We start from the raw sequence: 13,139 nt of genomic DNA, 5'->3' as shown, positions 1-13,139 counted from the left end.
ATCAAAAATAGCATTCGATATCCATACTTATTGTATTTTTGATGATCAGTTATTAATAATGACCAGAAGAACATAACTTTCATCTCAATTTAACCACGTTACTTTCAGTTTAAGTGACGTATTTAGTATCTGCTGAGTGTGAATCTGGTGACGTATTCTGAGATAATACACACTTTAAGTATTGTAGATCAGCTGTAGTATGTGGTTCCTTCTGTTGTTTTTTTGTTTTTTATTTAGTAGAGACCAGAGGCGGCGTCACTCAGACTACAGGCAGTTTATGTTGGCTTGCAGAGAGCATTGTGGGAGTTTAGCTAGCAATGGTCATCGTGACAAAGACTACCATGGTAGTTAATGACCTGCGATCAGGGAAGTTGTGTTTAAGGCAAACCGGGAATAAGGACAGTGTTTTTACATCACTCTGCTACCTTTGCAGCTTCTGTTGACTAAAACAGAAATGCCTAACACCTGTGTGAACAAAGGATTAGGCTCAGGTTCTAACCATTTCCAAACTTTGGGATCGAATCCAAATATCCTGAACCATCACTCTTTACGCTTCCACGCCTCATTACTAATACTACTACTTCTACTAATTCTAATGTCGCTACTACAAAATCCTTTATTTCAAGTACTAGCATTTCTTTATTGGTACTTCTGTTACCAATGCTATAGTGTATATTAGCATTTTTGCTAACCCTACAGCACCTCTACACTTGTACTACCACAGCTAAAACTGTATTTTACTTGTCACTGCTTCAATTTGTCTAAAATTACACTTAATTGCCATTTGTGTTACTTGGGCTTCTCTATCTGTTTTGATGATGCCACTACCATGCTCATTAGTGTTACTATGCTAGCACTTGTAAAGTTATTACTTTAACAACGGAGCACCATGTCAAAGACTTCTGTGATGGTTAATGACATTGAACCCAGGCCCCAATTCATGTGTACATTGAATAAAACTGCAATATTGGTCAGTTTTGTTGGCAGGTGGAGAACATTGTGAAGATTTAGCTAGAAACTAGCTAGCAAAATACAATTAGCATATTTTTACATATATTTCATTACAGTGTACAGATGCAGGTGTGATGGAACTATTTAAAATCTTAGCTGTCCAAACACAGCAGCTGATTTAAATCTGAATTAAAGTTCATGATTCTGCAGATTTAATCCTCTGGTTCCCAGTCGTATCCTGCAGCTGATGAATCACTGAGTCGTCACGTCAACAGTTTTCTGATTGGTTCAGTTTGCTGCTGAGTCACGCTAAATGTTTCTGACCCCGTTTACGACATGTAATCTGCGTCTGCATGACTCAACTGGATAAAAAACAAGTTATTCCTCCCAAACGTAAAAACATTCAGAGCAGATCTGAGGACCAGCAGGTCTAAACGACCTCTGAGCAGATCGGATGCTTTTATAAAGAATAAAAAATCAACTCTGCAGGTTTAAGGTCAGCAGAAGGGAGAAAATATCTATAATTACTGAGTTTAAAAGTCAATAACAGGAGTGGTGGTGAAGGTAATAAACTGTGTGTTGGAAGAAAAGGCGTATAGATTTAGGGTTTAGTTTGTTGCTTGACAGAACAGACGGAGGAGGAAAGATTTTGGATGATTTGTTGTTTCTCTCCTCAGAAACAAGAAGTTTCTGGTGGATTAAACAAAACAGGAGCAATTTTAGCCCCGTACAATTAAATGAACATGATCTCCTACAGTAATGACATTTAAAATACAGGAAACTGTCCGTATAGTTAAAATCATTTGGTCTTTGTTTATCTGATGCTTGAACTCCTTGGTTACTAAGTGTGTGCTAATTATCAAAATTTAGCATGCTAATTGTGTTACCTTTGTCACTGTATTCCCATACAGATGTTTTATACTGTTAGAGCTCTGTGCTAATTAGCAAAGGTTAGCATGCTAAACATGTTACATTTGTCATGGTCTTTCTGTATGGATTTTAGCATTTAGCTAGCTATACTTTCACACAGCTGCTACTGTTGCTGTTTACAGCCATTTCTAGCTTATAAAGCTTACGAAGCTAATTGATTTTGCACTGATGGCACGGAGGGTTTAAACTCCTTTATGTACAAGTAAGGATTTGTGCTAATTAGCCAAGGTTAGCGTCCTAAATGTGTTACCTTTTTCATTGTGTGTGTTCCTGTTTAAATGTTAACATTTACCTTACCTTAAATTCTGCGCTGATGTCCTGGAGGATTGAAGCATCTTTATACACTGTTAATACTTTTGTGCTAATTAGCAGCGGTTAACTTGCTAACCCTTTAGCTTTGTCATTGGGTGTTCCTGTATGGATGTTATCATTTAGCTGAATTTTAGCTGCCTTTGCTGTTCAGACATCTTTTATACAGTTAATGCTTTGTGCTAATTAGCGAAGATTAGCATGCTAAACCTGTTGACTTTGCCTTTGCGTGTTCCCATACAAATGTTAGCATTTATCAAAAAATTAGCTACTGCTGCTGTTATTTAAAAAAAAAATCTGATAAGCCTGTAAAGATAATTGATTAATAATAGTTTGCACTTATGTCATGGAAGGTTAAAACATCTTTGTCCACTGTTTGGGTTTTTGTGCTAATTAGCAGAAATTAGCATACTAAATGTGTTACCTTTGTCATTGTGTGTGTAGGTGTTTGTCTTGTTTGCAACACAACTGCAGCTGTTTTTTAGTCAATTAGCTTAAAATGCTAATTGATTTTTGCACAGATTTTTGTTAGCTGAGATAATGGATGTGAAATTAAAGCATAATTGGGGTTTATTTCTTGGAGTTCATTGTTTAAATTCATTGAACGTCCATATATTGAGGGTTATAAGGGCATGTTGATATTTTTAGCTTGTTAGCATGTAGGAGCTAAATTAGGATCATGAATATTAATGTTGTTACTGCATTTCTTATTTTTCATACCAGCTAAAACTCACATTGAGTGTAGTTTCTGGTCCGTTAATTAGACTACTCCTCCTGTAGATTTAAACTGTGGTGTTTCCTCATAAACGTCCACAGATCAAGTTAATGTTGATGTTTTGGGGTGTTTAAAGAGTTTTTAGATCCTGAAACTGTTCTTTTGAGGTTCTGTCAGTGCTTTCATGGCTGCTTACCTCCATCAGATATCTGGGAGTTATCAATATGGCTCGACTCCATTAAAGATGATTTTCCACTTGATTTCCCGCTAAATTAATTAAACCTCAGTCTGAGTGGAAGCAGCGATCAATGGGGAAAAAAATTAGAAAGAGGAAAAGTGTATTTCTTGTTGTGAAAACCCGTCTTTAGCTGGTCCACTAACGCTCAGTTTGTGGGTTTATTCGTCCACAATCATCCATTATTGAGCTCGTATGTACATTTGCTTTCTGCCAAGTCGGGGGTTTAATCACACTAGAGCCTGAGTGCCAGTAATAATAATAAAACCGCCGTTTAAGCTGCCAGCAGCGGAATTTTCAACATCTATTAATTTTTCATGGCAGCGTCTCGTTTCCACACCTCCCTCGGCTTTTCATTCTTGTTAACATTTGGACCGACACGACTTACTGAAACTCCGATATGCAGCTTTGATTTGGCTGCAAATGGATCCGAAAGTCACAAAAACATAATCGCTTCTGGACGGTTTCTGACTTAAATGCGTCGCCTACTCACAGACTGAGAATAAACCCTTGAGTTTGGTGTTGGAGAGTTTTTGTTTTAGTCTTTGTTGTTGTAACAGGAAAGTTTAAGGGTTGAATCTTGAACTTTTAGAGGTACCAACTGAATTACGTTGAATCTTGAGACTGATTCATGTAAAACTGATTAGTGGCAAACATCAGCACATGAGACACTGAATATACAAGACTTTGTATTAACCTTGACCAGGACTGTTGCGGTTGTCTGCTTTACTAGGTATCGTCAAGTTTGTACAATACTGACACGTTAATTGGAAAAGATCTTGATTTGTGGTGCGAAATGGATGCTTTAAGGAACCGAAGAAGTCTCTGGTTGGTGTTTTTTGTATTCATTGACAGATAAAACTTAAGTCTTATGACAGGAGCAAAACAACAGCATCTTCGTCAACAGTCAAAGTCCAAACAAAGTCCGTGTAAAACAGAGAACACTGCAAATTCATTGTTTGCAAGTTAGTTTTTGTGTTTCTACGAGACAACGATCATCTAGCAAAAACAGAGAACAGAAAGTCTAAATTAGTCTAGAAAGCTAACTTTTAGCCACAAAACTGCTTGGTGATCAACTGCTCATCTTCATCACAAATTAATCAGATTTTACTCCTGATGAAGGCTCATTCTTCACCCTCAACTCAATAAACTAGACTAAAAAGAATGTAGTCAACACGTATGGCATGTTTCCAAGTGTCCGCAGATGTTCTCAACAATGGAAAACAATTGAGGTTATTTAACTATTTCCATATTTACACCTCTGAAGACATTTTCTCTCTACTCTGCTCATCATCTGTAAAAATATGTTTCACCATGCTGAATGTATCTCCAACAACTTGCTCCTCTGTTCAGTTTCTGAGCCATGCTGCATTTATTTATTGACCCAGTAGGTTATTTTGTATTTTCCTCTAAGATTCCAAAATAACTCAAAAATTCTGCAAACTCACATAAAATTGTCCAAACTGACTCAAAACTTTATGAAACTAACTCAGAAAATGTCATGCTGCATTTTTTATTTATTTTTTCATTTATTTTTTTCAACCTCAAAACTTTCTGAATTTGTCACTTAATGAGGTCAAAATGGTTTTATTTTTTCTCAGAACTTTTAGTGTATTTTTGGCATATTTTCCAATGAGACACATAGGACAAAGTGACTTTTCCGACCTTTTGAGCTCATATTTAGGTGATTTTCCACATGAATAGTTCAAGAACAGTAGGAAAGTTGAGAATCCATCAATTGTTTCTGTTTTTACAGTTTTTTGCTCTCATAAATTATGGAATTTTGCTAAATTTTAAGAAAGGTAAAATGCTTTTCAAACTTGCTGGTAGGTTTTGAAGTTCTGACGGTTAATAGTTTCTGTTTTTTTATTTCTCTATTCTATATTTAATAGATTAAGATAAATGTGAAGCAGAGCACTGATTTTTCCATCAAATTAAACATTTACCCAAACCAGATCATTTCTTGTTATATTTCCATCTAATCACCTTAATTAGTCTCTGCAGTTGGTTTGCATGACATAAAAGCATCATTGCTATGGTTACCTGCATCATAATAGTAGTTGAGCTGCTGCCTCCAATGTGCTCTTTAAATGGATTCCAGCCAATCAGAAACAAGCTCTGGTGTAATGTTAAATAAGGGGAAACCATTCTTCTGGGAGGTTTTACTTGCTTTAAGTTACAGAAAAGATTATTGAGTGAATAAACAAAGAGTTCAGAGAGAATAAAGTCTCTCCACAGGGATGTTGGAGTTCAATTCAAGGCTAATATTAAACTCATAAGTCTCGGAGTCGGTTCTAAAGCAGCTTCCTGGAGGTGTTTTGTATTTTTTTCTACTGCATCTGGTGTCTGTTCAGGTGTGTCTCGGTCACAGATTGGACGGATGAGGAGTTTTCTTCAGGGAGGAAATCGATGTCAAGTAAATTTCCCGCCACTGAAGACCGTCTCGCTTCCCCTCTTTGCTAAATTGACGTTTTTGTTGCTGTATTAGCCGGCAGAAGAAAAGGCCTGACGGCAGCTGAGGACAGCGAGTGGGCGTCTTAAGGAAGCGACAGATTATTATGGGCTGGATTCCTGGGTTGAAACAGGCAGCGAGTATTTTTAGTCATATTTTAATGCAGGATTGGAGACGCTGCCAAGCTGCCGACACCGAGCTGCTGCCAACTGGTGTAAAACAAAAACACAGGAATATTCCTGATGGACGAACCTTAAAACACATCTACAGTCCTGGAAGGGGAACTCTGGATCCTTGAGAGAATGGGAGTTTACACAAGTTTTCTTTCTGAAGAGCTGATGCAGTATTTGGTATCACTGCTTAACAATGTGGCTGTAAATTATTGGAACAGGCACAATGTTTTTCTTTTGTAATTTGGCCTTTGAACCCCCCACATTGGGATTTTTATAAGGAATTTAATGTTAAAAAAAATCAAAATGACACCAGTTTTGTCTAAATTTGGGCAAATTTGAAGTTATTATGAACTGAGAGGAAAATCAAACCTACTGGATGAATAAAATTCAGCATGGTGAAACATCTTGCTGCAGTATTTTTATTGTTGTTTTCATGGGTCTTTTATTTTGCAGTGAAGTGTACAAAGGAAGCTTCAAAATTAATCTAAATTACACTTGCATTCTTAAAAACCTCCCATCTTTGAAACACCTCATTAGCAGAAGGTTGGGCTTTCATTTGTTTGGTTGTTTTCAGCCTGATTTCTTGATCTCAGGCATTAAGTCGACAAGTAAGATGTTGAAAAAGTGCAAGAAGAAGCACAAAAAAAACATGTTTTTCCTTGGAGGTGTGAGAACTTTTCTGTCTGTTGCTGCTGACCTTTTGAGAGTCGAGGTCCTGGACGTGTTAAAATAGTAACGACATCGAGACACTCGGAGGTTAACAGCAGCAGCACAGCAAGAGATGAAGTCTGCAGCTGGAAAACAACAACACAAACTCTGACTCTCTGAGCAGCTGACGGAGCTTCAGGCTGCAGCAGCGTTTCTGGATGTCGAGGTGTCGACTGGAGGATCCACCCTGAAGGCCTGAAGCCACCAGCAGCCGATGGAGCTCTGATCTAGTCTGACCTTCTGCTGGCAGCTGATGGAGCTTCAGGGAGGCTGAGGGTGTCAAAGCTGAAAGAGGAGGGAAAGTTGTGGAGAAAAACTGTTGAGACGGAAGGAAAATAGTTGGATGTTGTCACACAGATGTCGTAAATGGAAAACACAATGTTTAGCAGGATGCTGATTTTGATTGTTTTCTATCAACAATAATTGGCGCCATTATCAAGAAACACTCAACTGACTAATAGCTCAACTTTCCCAGCCAATCCCATTTTATCTAGCTCTGTCTGGAGGTCATTGGGCATCATGGAAGTCTTAGCCATGGTGCCTGTTGCTAGCTAAAACCCCACAATCTTCTGTGCTTTAAGGCAGATTTATGGTTTGTGTAGCTATCTATGCCCACAGAATGAAGGATTATGGGAATTCAGACAATCAGGTGACAAAGACGGCAACAGCACGATCAGTGATGATATGTGTCGACTGAATTCTGTGGGGATGTCCTCAATCTAACGTCAAAGATTGACATCAGCTTTAACCTCAGCTAAAATCTTTGTTCACATCGATGTCATAAAGAAGGAGCACAATTTATAGCATGACTTTTGAGACTCCAATTTAGCATAATTTCCTTCATGGACAATCGGAGGTCATTAAGCACCACAGACGTCTTTGTCATGGTGCCCATTGCTGGCTTAACCCCTTCGGTCTTCTCAACTTGAAAAACACGGAACGCTTTAGATGCTTGAAGGTGGATTTGTGGTCTGTGTAGCTAATTACACACACAGAGTCAAGGATTATGGGAATTGGGCCAACATTCAGGCTTCAAAGATGACAGCCCCCACTGTGATGACGCTATGTGTAGGTCAAACACTGTTTGGATTAAAATACGGATGTCTTCAAAGATTGATAACAGCTGTAATCTCAGCTAAAGTCTTTGTTTACGTCGGCCATCACATGTGAACTGGAGCAGGACATTTGAGATGCCAAATAGAATAATGTCTTTAATCAATAATCGGAGATCATTAAGAACCACATAAGTCTTTGTCATGGTGCCCCATTGCTCTCTGCTTTAACATGAACTGTAGTCTGAGTCACTTCTCCTCTGGTCTCTACAGTATTAAACAGTAAGGGGAAGCAGCAGGTCTAACACTACATTTACATTTTAGTGCTACATTTACTCTCTAACACTACATTTACCCTCTAACTCTACATTTACTCTCAAAATTCAACACAGTACAACATTGTAGCCTTTAGACGATGCTAATTTGGTGGTATTTTGTTTGTTGTTGCATATTTTTGACTTTCTCATGCGTTTCATATCAATATTTGAAGGTTGCTTCTAACTTTTGATCCTTAAACAGCCTCACCTGGAGTTTTTAGTCACTTCAACCAACACTGTAGTGCTATTTTTAAAGAAAATGGACTGTTTCAAGAGCTGAAACGTGGGGTTTTTTTTGTTTTTGTTTTTTTTTTTGCTGTGGGTGCACTTTCAGGAACTGTACAGCTTCAAATATGCATCAGTGTCTCATTCCTGTTGAACGATATATGTATATATGCTGTGGAGGAGGATGAATGCTGTGTTGTAGAGATGTTGAATCCCTGACTCAGCCTCCCGGTTTCATTACAGCAGGAGCGAGACTGTGACAGCTTTGCTATCAGCCACTTAGCAAAATGAAAGTACAGCAGCGTAAACAAGTCGCGGCTGCTGAGGATCTGGTGTTTACATGACAGCAGCAGAAACTGAGCCAGAAAAGCGCAGCGTTTTCTGTTATTACGGAGTGAAATATGGCAAAATGTCTGTTTCCAATTTGGAATTTGTCCTCAAATTGTCGTCTTCTGCCGCTTTGGGCTCGTGCGAATTGAAAATTTAAAGAGGTTTTGAATGTTTAATGACGCCAGGTTGACCCCTGTGAACACATGGTGCTTTGAAACGAACAGAGAGGAAACTATCTCCGCTGAGTTTTGCTCTTTCATGCGTCGTTTCGCTCTCGAGCTCTTTTCATCTGAGCCTCTCCGTCCGGTGGCAACTTCGTTTGGAGGATTTACATATGAGCCGGGAAACGTCCGAGTCCCAGCGGAGGCCTTTGAAGCTGCAGAGGCGGGAAGAGCCGCCCGGATCGTAGCTTCAAAGAGCAGAAAGAAAAGACGGTCCAGCCGAGGTGGAAACCCAACCTGGTCAGGTCGAAGAACAAAGAAACGTCAGATTAGATGGTTCTGAAGGAGGAAATCTGGGTTTAACCAGCTGAACTCTGAGCAGTTTAATGGGGGATGTTAGCTACTTAGGCTAATTAACAGCTTCAAACACAGTAAAACTAACCTGCAAACAGTAAATGTGCAGGTTTCTCTGTCTTATATCCCTGTAAAGAGATTATCTTAATTAGCTGAACTGAGTATTTTTGTTTGTTGCACCTGTTAGATTCTGTCAGACTTTTTCTGACAGCTGTGGAAAGATGTTTCACCATGCTGAGTGCACCTTCCAACAACTTGCTCCTCTGTTCACTGTTTCTGAACCATGCTGCATATATTTTAATCATCCATTAGGTTTTATTTTTATCTAAAAATACCTTGAAACCTGTCTAAAGCAACAGAAAATTGACCAACCTGACCCAAATTTTGAACAAATTTTGAGGTCATTTCAGAGATGTTTCAAATAGTTTAACAGTTTTAAGGTCGTTTTGAACATTTTTTCTTACATCAAGGCTTCTTGAGACTTTTTTTTTAACAAGGGGTTTGTCAAATTGTGCAGCTTTTTTACTTGAAATTTAAGTTCCACTTCATGACCAAACAGCTTTTTGTTATTTCTCCCTTTATTTACAAGTTGGACAGTTTGGTTTGTTCCATTAGCATTAGCATCCAGGTATCCCTTGGGATGCTGTCTTCCCTTTTTAAATTTGGGACAACACATGGGCTGACTGCAAATTGGTTCTTAGATTTGGATTCTTGGCATTTTCTCATTCATTTCTGCGGTTCTTATTCATTAAATTACAGTTTTAGGTGCTAACATCCAGTTTGACTTGACAGATTGATATTTTTCTGCTTCCATAGAGATGCAGGACTTTGGTTTCCAGTAAAAATGAGCCCACAGTGTTTGTTTTTGTATTATTTAAGGCTGTAAGAGTCATAGCAGTTTTTCCACATTGGTTTGTTGGGGCCTGATCCGGGATCACAAAGCTGCTACTGTCTTTGTCTAAAAATCACAAACTAACCTTGACCACACCACTTAATTTACCTCATCAAGGGACTCCTACAGACTTTTTTTTTTAAACAAGAGTTTAGTCACGTTCTGTCTTTAGAATGTGTTACTCGAAGGTTTTATCTGGACTCCACTCAATGATCCAACAGTTTATCTTTATTCCTTCCCTTATCTACAAGTTTAACAGTTTGGTTTGTTTCATTAGCATTAGCGGCCAGGCATCCTTTGTGATGCTGTCCATCTTTTTTTATGGTCTGGCCAACTGCAGATTGGTTCCTTCTGGCTTACAATTGGATTCTTGACATTTTCTCATGTATTTCTGGAGACATTATTCATTACGTTACAATTTTTAGATGCTAACATCCAGTTTAACATGCCAGGTTGATACTGTTCTGGTTCCATAGAGGTGAACATGGAGCTCAGAGTCTTTATTCTGTAACATCATTAGACAACCCTGTTGGCTGCTTCTGCAGTTTTATGTCTTTGCTTCATGATAAACAAATTTCTTTGTGCTGTTGGTGAATATTTAGCCGGAGGTCGAACCGAGTCGACTCCTGCTGCTCTGAAACGCTCATCTTTGTTAATTGTGTTAAAACGGATCAACACCTCGAGGTTCTGGAGGCTGTTGAACAGAAACACGGGAGTTCTCAGCTGATTCTGGTTGGAGAAGATGGAAGAAACAAGGTTTAAAGAGTCGGACTGTTTGGAAAACCAACTGTACCAGGAGAGAAGTCAGTAAACAGGTTGTGTTGGATGAAATGTCCTCAAAAATTATTAGTTCTGGTGGAATTTAATGGTTGGATTTATATCTTAGTTCAGTTTATGTTCACTAATATTCATTCAGTGATGATTTATCAACATAACACTACCGAGTATTCACCAACCTCTTTGTTGCTTCAAACAAAGTGAATAAATCCAATCTCTTTCATGTTGGTTTCATTTCATGTTGTCCTTTCTGATGCAGTGAACTGTTGAACTTTGGTAAAATATGCTAGCAAACTTTTTTGTTCCAGCTAAATTTCTTTCTATTTCACAGCAGCATCCCAGCGGTTTAGATCTGGTCTCTGAGGCAACAGTCCTGCAGTGATGCATTTTAGATGAAGCAGCCATAGTTGGTTTGTCAGAGCTGAAGGGAAAAAATACAGCAACAAGATTTGTGGTGGAATAAACAAATGAACCATCTACTCAAGATTTTAAGCTTCAACGGACTCAAAATACTTGATGATCTGCAGCAAAAAGTTGCTTGTTTCAGAACAAAATTGTGATTCGTTCAAAATGTAAAGGATGATGCATTTTATTTGGATAGAATTTTTTTTTTCTTGGAACCAAAGTAGAATCTGTTTCCTCTTTAAATAATTATGAAAGAAACTTTTTTTTTTAAATTTTTAATCTTCAACGCAAAATGAGCAAAATTTTTTTTGTCCTAACCCAACACCAAAAAAATTGAAAAACTGGAGCAAACTGCCGTATTTTCCCATTTTCTCAATGAAATAAAAACTGGGAAAAATTACGTCCATTTTAAACAAGCAAAAATAAAAACAAACAACAAAACTGGTGTCTGTTTTCATTTCCCAGTGTCCTAGAACACTGAAAACAAATGGAGCTTGTTTTTTGCTTTGGTAATCCCATTTTTTGATGTTGTTTAGTTTGAAACAAAACATCAGAAAACCACCAAAAAAAAGACAAAATGACAAAAAATCAATTTATTAGTTTGGTGTGATTCTTTTTTTTTTTTGGTTTAACAGAATTAGCCTTTTTCCCCCATTTCAGACCAAAAATCAACATAATGTACTCATTGTTTTTTTTTTTTTTTAGTTTATCTGACAATGACAAAAACTAGAAAAAGGCCAATGTTTTTCCACTTTCCCAGTGTCCACAAACTTTAACAATCAAGTGTAGCCATGTGGTTCTTTAGTTTGGTGTAATTTTTCCATTTAAAGGGGCTTGTTTTCTGGTTGTGGGCTCTACTTTAATAACCACAACAGATGCCATTTTGTGGGGACGGCATTGCCTAAATTATGCTCGGTGTTCTGACTAACGCGCTGATATCTCTGGGTCTGGGTTCAGCACATTTCCTATTACTGCTGCTGACAGTGGATAAACCAGAGAGCAGAAAGCCTCGAGCATCAACAACATATTTTACACGTCAGCGAGTGTGAATGGGACAAAGTAAATAAATGGTGCTGCAACTCTTTCCGTGGTGTTACTATACACAAAAACACATCCGTGCGGCGCGTTAAAGAGAGAAAACTGAAGGCAGAACATGGATTCAGGCAGAGTTCTCACAATAACACCAAGAAACGCAAAACCTGCTGCTGGTTGTTATTTCTGGTGTTGGGTCACTTGTTGAACACTTTTGTCGTCATTATTTAAACTCCAGTGAAGCAGATGCTTTTTATTCTCAGTCTTTGACAACATTGCATAATGTATGTGCTTTTTTTAGCGCAAAAAACCCTTAGCTTCCCATCTGAGTGGTTCAATATTTAGCATCTGAAGATACAGAGTCCCAATCCGACCGATGTTTTCCTTCATAAAGTACATCGAAGTTATAAAAATTACCTACTGGTTAATACTGTAGAGACCAGAGGAGATGTCATGTTGGCAAGCAGAGAGCATTGTGGGGCTTTAGCTAGCAATGGGGCACCATGACAAAGACTTCTGTGGTGATTAATGAGCTCCAACCAGAGGTAATGGGTTTAAGACAAACTGAGATTGACTATGTCCTTGTAATATATGTATTAGAGCTACTTTTGCTGTCAAAATAATTTGTCAGCAGTGAGTGTCAAAGGGGCACCATGACAAAGACCTATATGGTGGTTAATGACCTCCAACCAGAGGTAGTGCATTGAAGACAAACTAAGAATGACTATATCCAAGTAGAATGTGTATAAGAACTACTTTTGAAGCCAAAATAATGTGTCTGTTGACTAAAACACAATTCTCAGTGGTGTCTGACATTTAAATGACAAAGGGGCACCATGACAAAGACTCCTGTGACGGTTAATGACCTGTGACTGACACCAATTCCTAATTAATGTGTGTGTTGACAGCAACACTAACACTAGAACAGGACAAATGTCTACTGCCCTCAGTTTGTGTCATCAGTTCATTGACAATTTATTGATCAAGAACATGATTGAAAATGAACACCACTATTATTATATTTTCAAGAAATATGTATATGAAGGAGTTCAAAATGGTGAGCCATTATTTAAACCGTCTTTCTTCGTACAAATTTTCATTTTGTTAAATTCGCAAAAAAA

General features: G+C 38.1%; 1 protein-coding gene across 2 annotated transcripts in view; it reads left to right on the top strand.

The window, feature by feature from the left end:
- kcnh5b (potassium voltage-gated channel, subfamily H (eag-related), member 5b) overlaps positions 1 to 13,139 on the top strand; it is a 129,961-nt gene that overhangs the window by 32,556 nt on the left and 84,266 nt on the right. The gene's annotated exons all lie outside the window — the stretch shown is intronic.

The sequence above is a fragment of the Acanthochromis polyacanthus genome, chromosome 1 (assembly GCF_021347895.1).
Source record: "Acanthochromis polyacanthus isolate Apoly-LR-REF ecotype Palm Island chromosome 1, KAUST_Apoly_ChrSc, whole genome shotgun sequence".
Classification (NCBI taxonomy): Eukaryota; Metazoa; Chordata; class Actinopteri; family Pomacentridae; genus Acanthochromis; species Acanthochromis polyacanthus.
Note: the sequence above shows the minus strand (reverse complement) of the source record. Positions and strands in the feature narration are given on the sequence as shown.